Raw genomic sequence first — 10,299 nt, 5'->3', positions numbered from 1 at the left:
AAGGTTAATATTGTTATGTGTGAACTTGATCCTGCCATTATGATATTAACTGGTTATTTTGCTCATTAGTTGATGCAGTTTCTTCCTAGCCTCGATGGTCTTTACATTTTGGCATGTTTTTGCAATGGCTGGTACCGGTTGTTCCTTTCCATGTTTAGGGCTTCCTTCAGGGTCTCTTGTAAGGCAGGCCTGGTGGCGACAAAATCTCTAAGCATTTGCTTATCTATAACGAATTTTATTTCTCCTTCGCTTATGAAACTTAGTTTGGCTGGATATGAAATTCTGGGTTTAAAATTCTTTTCTTTAAGAACGTTGAATATTGGCCCCCACTCTCTTCTGGCCTGTAGAGTTTCTGCCGAGAGATCTGCTGTCAGTCTGATGGGCTTCCCTTTGTGGGTAACCCGACCTTTCTCTCTGGCTGCCCTTAAGAATTTTTCCTTCATTTCAACTTTGGTGAATCTGGCAATTATGTGTCTTGGAGTTGCTCTTCTCGAGGAGTATCTTTGTGGCGTTCTCTGTATTTCCTGAATTTGAATGTTGGCCTGCCCTGCTAAGTTGAGGAAGTTCTCCTGGATGATATCCTGAAGAGTGTTTTCCACTTTGGTTCCATTTTCCCCCTCACTTTCAGGCACCCCAATCAGACATAGATTTGGTCTTTTTACATAATCCCATACTTCTTGCAGGCTTTGTTCATTTCTTTTTCTTCTTTTTTCTTTTGGCTTCTCTTCTCGCTTCATTTCATTCATTTGATCCTCAATCGCTGATACTCTTTCTTCCAGTTGATCGAGTCAGTTACTGAAGCTTGTGCATTTGTCACGTATTTCTCATGTCATGGTTCTCATCTCTGTCATTTCGTTTATGACCTTCTCTGCATTAATTAGTCTAGCTGTGAATTCTTCCACTCTTTTTTCAAGATTTTTAGTTTCTTTGCCCTGGGTACGTAATTCCTCCTTTAGCTCTGAGAGGTTTGATGGACTGAAGCCTTCTTCTCTCATCTCATCAAAATCATTCTCTGACCAGCTTTGATCCGTTGCTGGCGATGGGCTGTGCTCCTTTGCAGGGGGAGATGCGCTCTTATTTTTTGAATTTCCAGCTTTTCTGCCCTGCTTTTTCCCCATCTTTGTGGTTTTACCTGTCTCTGGTCTTTGATGTTGGTGACGTACTGATGGGGTTTTGGTATAGGTGACCTTCCTGTTTGATAGTTTTCCTTCTGACAGTCAGGACCCTCAGCTATAGGTCTGTTGGAAATTGCTTGAGGTCCACTCCAGACCCTGTTTGCCTGGGTATCAGCAGCAGAGGTTGCAGAAGATAGAATATTGCTGAACAGCAAGTGCACCTGTCTGATTCTTGCTTTGGAAGCTTCCTCTCAGGGGTGTACTCCACCCTGTGAGGTGTGGGGTGTCAGACTGCCCCTAGTGGGGGATGTCTCCCAGTTAGGCTACTCAGGGGTCAGGGACCCACTTCAGCAGGCAGACTGCCCCTCCTCAGATCTCAACCTCCGTGTTGGGAGATCCACTGCTCTCTTCAAAGCTGTCAGACAGACTCATTCGTGTCTGCACAGGCCTCTGCTGCTTTAGCTGAGCCCTGTCCCCAGAGGCGGAGTCTGCAGAGACAGGCAGGTTTCCTTGAGCTGCTGTGAGCTCCACCCAGTTAGAGCTTCCCTGCAGCTTTGTTTACCTACTTAAGCCTCAGCCATGGTGGGCGCCCCTCCCCCAGCCTCGCTGCTGCCTTGCGGTTAGATTGCCGCAGACTGCTTTGTTAGCAAGGAGGGAGGCTCCGTGGACCTGGGACCCTCCCAGCCAGGTGTGGGATATATTCTCCTGGTGTGTGGATGTGCTTACAGTGCAGTATTGTGGTGGGAGTTACCCGATTTTCCAGGTGTTGTGTGTCTCAGTTCCCCTGGCTAGGAAAAGGGACTCCCTTCCCCCTTGCGCTTCCCAGGTGAGGCAATGCCTCGCCCTGCTTCAGCTCTCGCTGGTCAGGCTGCAGCAGCTGACCAGCACCGATTGTCCGGCACTCCCGAGTGAGATGACCCCAGTACCTCAGTTGAAAATGCAGAAATCACCGGTCTTCTGTGTCGCTGGCGCTGGGAGATGGAGACTGGAGCTGTTCCTATTCGGCCATCTTGCTCTGCCCCCTGCTTCCATTTTCTTAAAGCTAGTTGGTCTGTAACTTCTTGATTTATGCTGTGGTTCTTGCATACTATACTTCATAAAATATAGATTATAAGTAAAGGTTAGAAATTAGAGATTTCCTTTATTTCTATTAATTATTCAATTTAACCTTTGGGGGCTGCATGCATACGTACATATGTATGTAATACTTGAGAAAGACTTCAAGATTTTCCTTGGGAATATATGCAGAGCTCTGAGATAGTACAGATACTGATCTGGGTATCCAACTGGAAGAATACCTTATCTTCATTTGTCAGTCATAGGATAACATGCTATACTCCACCACCCAACCCATTCTACTAATCAGCAATTATGGGAAGAGAGCCTAGAAATATCTGCAAATATTCATGCTCCTTTTCTTGTATTCAAAGCCAAGACCTCTGGGAGTTCTTTAACAGTTCAGAAGCCTAAGTGGCTTTTCTATCTCTTCCTCTCTCACCAGTCCACAATGACTGCACCTGCTGGAATACAGAAACTGTCATAAAATATCTGAGGAAATCATCATTATTTGAGAAATATTTAGAAAGGAAAGAATATCAGAGAAGGGCCATAGTAAAGCAACAACATGTTGTTAAAAGACATGAGCTTTATATAAGGTAAGGTAAAGGACTCTAGAGACTCAGCAGGGGTAGGGTGAGAGGAGGACTAAGAATAAAAAACTATATATTAGGTACAATATATATTACTCGGGTGATAAGTGCATGAAAATCTCAGAATTCACCACTATGTAATTCATCCATGTAACAAAAATCCACTTGTACCCCAAAAGCTACTGAAATAAATTTTTTGTAAAAAGAAACAACAGGGTACAAACTTTCAACATGAAGAAAGAATCATGCCTGGTTTTTCATTTAGGAATTGTGTGACATTGGGCAGTTTTAGGCCAACTTCCTCATCTATAAAATGAGCATTATAAATGTTTTATAGACACATATAATACGTTGCATAGTACACAGAGGGTGATTACTAGTAATTTCCCTCTAACCACCCTCCAGCACACCTGTCCAATTCCCCTACTGGATATAACTTGTTGATGTTTTAAGCACACAGTTTCATCTTATGAATTACGGTTGTGAAAGTAAATATCAGGAAGAAGAATAGGCATATTTCCTAAACAAATTTAAGCAATGCATTGTGACCATTCGATAGACAATAAAGGCACTTGTTTTGTTTTTTGTTTTGTTTTGTTTTGTTTTAGAATTATCTGAATTCTACGATACATGGTCCTAAACCCTTTATTCTCCATTCCTTTTTCAGCAGCCAATCAGATTGTTTACTGTATAAGTTATACTTACTGTGCTATCACAGGTGACAGTAGTCAGTAAATATTAACCAAGGTTAAACAAGTGTGCTTTACAGTAGTAAGAATTGAAAAGTTCTTAGAACTTTAATCACATTATAATTAAATAATATATATACTAATGAGTCATTACTGAATTGAGGGATAAGAATTTTCAGATCTTCTTCTTTTGACATTACCTCTACTTGTATAATTTTGTTTCTAAGGGAAAGTTCATCACTGCTTAACAGATCGACCCTTTGGTTGAGAAGCTTTTAACTCCTAACATAAAATGAGGACAGATTTTGTTAATCATGGTGGCTACCATGCCAGCAGCCCCTGCAAATGGAAACTGCCCCATTCCCACAGCTTCTGCATAGTTTGAAAGTTCAGGCAACATCTGCTGATTGGACTAAGATGATTATTTGACCCATAAGAAGTCAATCCACAGTCTAGTCAGTAATCTATAATATTCTTTGACCTGAAAAATATCAACCTCTATCTTAGGAAATTTAAACTTGTTAAAAATATATGTTATATCTATTAGAGAAAGCCAGTGAAGGTTCATGAAAAAATATAGGCTGAAGGAAACTGTAGGAGCTGAATTTATAAGTAAACCAAAATTATGAGTAAGCAGAAGGCATAAGGTAGAGAAAAGATATATAAAGAATGGAGGGTGATGAATAAAGTCAGTAGAGTGAGGAGAATGGAAGAGACACATGAAAGGTAACTGAATCACAATAATGGCAGAGCCCTTGACTCAAAATCAATAGACTCCTGCTGTCCAAATCCCTAGATCTGCCCTGAATTCTGAGCTGACATCTAGTTCCAGTTTCTTCTTGATTCTCATATCTTGTATCCTCCCCTCACCCCAAGTTGCTTGAAACAATTTGATTTTTAAATCTTTCCAATCAAATCAGTATAGTGAGAATAAAGAGATTAAACTGTCTACTGCCTCCATGGCATTCTTATTGCTTGAATAAGCATCTGATGGTAATTTATTTGTTATTGATCCTTCCCTCATAAAAGATTAGTACAGAAATAACAATAAAGTTTATTTAATTATCAGTTTTTCAGATTTTATTTTAAGTAGCATTTAGGCACTCTGTGATGCAACTCTTGGGTGAAGGCAAATTGAATCCAGAAATATAAAAATACAGAATCTAGATTAAGAATAATCAAGGCTAAACTCTCTGTGTACAACAAAGCCAGCTCCACAAAAGAAAGAATATTAGGTACTATCATTATAACCATATTAAAAGATTCACATGCCACTGGTCCTAGATCCACAGGAAAAAAATAAGTCAAATTTTCATTGTTTCATACATAGTTGTATATTAAGTACACAATCCCTAACTCCAATACACAAAATAGAAATGGAGAAATCTGATGAAATCACGTATAGGCAAAATATTCAGATTACCAAATTTAAGAGATGAATAAGATAAACTGAATGAAATGCTAGGAGAGGCTGGGCATGGTGGCTCATGCCGGTAGTCCTAGCACTTTGGGAGGCCCAGGCAGATGAATTGCCTGAGCTCAGGAGTTTGAGACCAGCCTGGGCAACATGCCAAAACCCCAACCCTAAATAAATAAATAAATAAATAATGCTGGGAGAGGAAGGGTGGGGGAGAGAGAGAGAGATCAGTGGAGAGAGGATATTCTAGAGGTTAAAATTATGCTCCAAAATCTATATACAAATACACCTTAGACTTCACAAGGAAAATTGGGCCAGGCTGGAGAAGCATTAGTCAGGCCTGGAAAAAAAAATAAAAACAGGCTGAAGAATGGGAGGATGATGGAGTGTAGTGGCTCATGCTTGTAATCCCAGCACTTTGGCAGACCTAGGTGGGAGGATCGCTTGATCCGAGGAGTTCAAGACCAGCCTGGGCAACATGGGGAGATCCCCATCTGTATTACAAAAAAAAAAAAAAAATTAGCTGGGCATGGTGGAGTGCAACTGTGGCCCCAGCTACTCAAGAGGCTAAGGCAGGAGGATCACTTGAGCCCAGGAGTTCAAGGCTGCAGTGAGTCATGATTGCACCACATGTCTGGGTGACAGTGAGACCCTGTCTCAAGAACAAAATTTAATAAAGAATGGGAACGACAAATGCTCCATTCATCTTTCACCCTCTCAGATTTCTTTATCAATAAGGCAGTTAAAATTTGTGTTCTTGGCTGGGCACGGTGGCTCACACCTGCAATCCCAGCACTTTGGGAGGCCGAGGTGGGTGAATAACAAGGTCAGGAGTTCAAGACCAGCCTGGCCAAGATGGTGAAACCCCATCCTACTAAAAATACAAAAATTAGCCGGGCATGGTGGTGGGCGCCTGTAATCCCAGCTACTCGGGAAGCTGAGGCAGAGAATTGCTTGAACCCAGGAGGCAGAGGTTGCAGTGAGCCAAGATCACACCACTGCACTCCAACCTGGGTGACAGAGCAAGACTCTGTCTCAAAAAATCAAACAAACAAACAAACAAAAACCTTGTATTCTTTAGTTCAATGTTGTAATGAATTTAGCTATGAAAAGAAATTAAGAGGGCATTTACGGTCTATACTGAAAATAAAAATATGTTGCTCATGGAACCCCAATTCCATTTTTATTAAATTATGTTAATGCACGTATGTGTTTGTTTATGGGATGCCTGAGAACCTTGACCCACACTATACACTGTTCTAATTTTCATTATAACTGGAGGTTTCCATGTGGCTTTGTTTTTTTCAGACTATCCTATTTCCCCAAGATATGTGATGTTTTGTGCTCTGTGTAAATAATAATTAAAATCAGGTCAAGATTATATGTAGCAAGTTGTGCCTGATTCACTCAAGGGATATGCCCCTGAAAATATTACCCATCCCACCTCCATAGCCATCCTTACCACCAGATATCAGAATGCAGTACTCTTATAAGACCTTACTGATGGAAGTCAGGCCTGGTGATATAGTACTGACATTGGGGCGGAATAGGATGTAAATGAATATAACCACCACTCTATGACTATTATGGGGAAATACATTTCATATCCTAGTGAATGAGCTAACAATTTAACCTTTGGGAGCTGCATGTATATGTACATATGTGTGTAATACTTGAGAAAGACTTCAAGATTTTCCCTGGGAATATATGCAGAGCTCTTTAAAAATCCAAGAGAAAAAAATAACTATTTTAGTGTTGCTTCACTCAAGAAAAACATTGCATTAACACATTTGTTTTGAGAAGTCAAAACTTTCACCAAGGGTAGAGAGGCATTGTTTTTACACATTGCCTGAAGGTGAGTTCAAAAAGAAAAGTGCCAAATGTTCGTGTCATATTAAATGTTAAAAATTTTTGTAATCTGTTATAAAGTTTAAATGACAGGGTAAATAAATTTTTTAATGGCAATAGAGAGAAAAACTGAATTCACTTTTTTGGGAGCCTATTAAATTAAAGTGATTTTTAGCACACTCGGCATTCTCCTTGCTTCAAAGAGAAATAATAATTCAGAGACCAGCCCTTTTTTTATTCCTCTGAGAGGCATAAAGAACAATGACTGAAATGACTTTGAGAGGAGAAAAAGAACTGACAGCCAGCAGGGAGAGTGGATACTGCTGTGATTAAAGGACTTAGAAGGAAAAAATACATTCAGGGTAAAGGAAGTAAAAGTGTAGTGGAAATGGAGAAACAAGCACAGAAGAATGGATGGGTCAGGGAAAATCATAAATACTATAAAAGTTTTGCATTCAAAACATAAAATATGGGACACAATATTGACCAGAAAAAAACTCTGAGAAAAAAAAAAAACACATTACTTCTAATGCCTGTAAAATATATTTATACTATGAAATTCCTTTTTTAGTATACTTGTTATTTCCAAAGCTAGCATCATGACTAAATAGATTGTCACATTTACTATATTTATCACTTATCCTTAGTTACTAAAAACTCCAAATTAAATTTCAATAAGGAAAAATAAAGAAATAAGAAACAAAGTCTCTACCTCTTAAGAAACATACTTGCTTCCTTATTCCATTGCATTGCAAGAATTCCTGCGTGAAGTAATCATCAAACCTGTGAATTTCCTTTTTAAACTTATTTAATATTACAATCAATGCTCAACTAAAATTTTAGAAGTTAAGTAGCTGCCCTATCCAAAATATATTTCTTTTTTATGAAGTATCAAACTAAAAACAGCAAATATCAAGCACAAGTTTTATAAAATATAATCCTAAAGAGTCCCATCTGTGTACTAATATGAATCCCAAAACTCTGTCCAATAATGCAGTTAATCTTTTACTAATTGTAAAGTAAATATATTCTCATTAGAATGACTTCTTTCTTTCCTCAGAACCTTGCAAGGCAAGTATGTGTTCACAGCATTAAATGCCATCATATGTACAATCCAGAGAAGCATCATTCACTTTGGGGCACATATACATGGTGCCCCCTGGAATTGTGCAGAATACAGGCTATATGACAGTACATGAAAGCCGTAGCAGTATTTATATCTGCCATAGTCAATTTTCCTACTGTCCTATATCATTAACCTCAATTTCAAAAAGTAACGCAACAAAATTTGTTATTACTTATTATCAAAACTGAATCTATCTTTATCATTCATTTCCCAGTTAGGTGTTGTGAAAAGAACACCAGCTTTCCTTCAGACACGTTTAGTTTAAATCTCAAATCTGCCACTCACTCTCCATGATCTTTTGTACAAATTATCCATCCTCTTGGCTTCAACTTCCTCATGCCTAATAGGATTAGCTATGTCTCATATAATTGTCATAGGCATTAAATGTTAATAATGAAGGTAAACTTCCTTACCCTGAATAAGTACTCAGCAAATATTCGTTGTTGTTATTATCATAGCACCAACATACTCAATCTTACAAATTTGAATTATTAAAAATTCCAAAGGTTAAGGGGCTCCAGATTTACATAGGAACTCAAAACTTAAAATTGTGCCCCTGATTAGATAATTGTCATAAACAATATGCATGGCATTCTGTATTTTAATATCTGTATAAATAAGAGTTGTGTCATATGGAGATTTGAATATTTTCATATACACATCCACTATAATTCTCCATACCATACATGTATTTAAATAAAGGAATATTAATATATATGGTAGCAGTTAAGAAAAGGTTATTTTCAGTCGTGAAAAATACAACCCTAGGCTCAGATGCCTTTACAAGGGAAAAGTACTACCAAACATTCAGAGGACAGATAATTCTAATTTTATACATATTGATTTAATATAAAGGAGGGTGATACTGATGCCCAACTCATTTTGTGTCAAGAAATAACCTTGACACAAAAATCGAGATATTTTAAAATGTAAAATTATAGATTAATGCTATGTATGATCATGAACACAAAATCCTAAACAAAATATTATCAATCCAAATCCAGCAGTATATTTTTAAATAAAATATTGTATTTATAACAATAATACAAAGATGATTTAATGTGATAAAAATCTGTTTATGTAATTGATCATACTAATAGATTATAAGAAAAAAAGTACATAATCATCTCAAGAGGTAGAGTGAAGAAAAGGCATTTGATAACATTTAACCTACTCATGACTTTTTTACACTAGAAAAATAGTACTAGAAAAAAACTTCATTAATTTAAAAAGAATATATAATAAAACTCAGAATGAGTATTATACTTAATGGAATATTATACTAATGAAAAGTCGGGACGTTTTGAAGCATTCCCTTTAAAATCAAACCAAGGATATTCTATTATTGGTTCTATTCAACATTGTCCTGGAATTCCTAATCAATCAGTAAAATAAAATTTTAGAAAGAGTTAAGGATTGGAAAGGAGTGAGCATAAGTATCACTGTTTTGTATATAACATGATTTTCAACCTAGAACACTTAAAGAAAGTCTGCAGATAAATTACAAGAGAGTTTAGCTGAATTGTGTCTACCGCCATACCATCCTGAATGCACCCAATCCCATCTGATCTCAGAAGCTAAGCAGAGCTGGGCCTGGTTAGTACTTGGATAGGAGAGAGTTTAACTGAATTGCAAGGTGAGAAAAAAGCAATACATTGAATCTTTTTTTTTTTTTTTTTTTTTTTTTTTTTTTTGAGACGGAGTCTCGCTCTGTTGCCCAGGCTGGACTCGGCTCACTGCAAGCTCCGCCTCCCAGATTCACGCCATTCTCCTGCCTCAGCCTCCCGAGCAGCTAGGACTACAGGTGCCCGCCACCTGCCTGGCTAATTTTTTGTATTTTTAGTAGAGACGGGGTTTCACCGTGTTAGCCAGGATGGTCTCAATCTCCTGACCTTGGGATCCGCCGGTCTCAGCCTCCCAAAGTGCTGGGATTACAGGCAAGAGCCACTGTGCCCGGCCACATTAAATCTTTAAGGCCTCCATATACGTGTAACAATTAGAAAATGTATTTTTTAAAAGATTCCATAAAAACAAAAACTATAAAATACATACAAATAAAATTTAAAATGTTGGGTAGTACCTATATGGAAAAAATTTACCAAACGTCATCTAAAGGTAGAAAAAAATAACCAAATAAAAGAAGAAATATATGATGTTCATGGGTGGAAAGAGTCGAACCATAAAGTTTTTCATTTTGCTCAAATGTATATATAAATCAATGTAATTCCAATTTAAAACTCCATAGATTTCTATGGAACTTGAAGAGCTGATGCTAAAATCTATTTAGAAAAGTAAAGGAACAATAAAAGCTGAGATAGTTTTGGAAACAACGAACAAGCTGGGGTAACTTGACAAAGCAGTGAGGAATCAATACTTACTACAAAACTCTAGTAATGAAGACAGTGGAGTCTTGACTAATTACACAAATGAGATGAATAAAATGCTCAAAAAAGAA

Source organism: Piliocolobus tephrosceles, chromosome 3, assembly GCF_002776525.5.
Source record: "Piliocolobus tephrosceles isolate RC106 chromosome 3, ASM277652v3, whole genome shotgun sequence".
Classification (NCBI taxonomy): Eukaryota; Metazoa; Chordata; class Mammalia; order Primates; family Cercopithecidae; genus Piliocolobus; species Piliocolobus tephrosceles.
Note: the sequence above shows the minus strand (reverse complement) of the source record.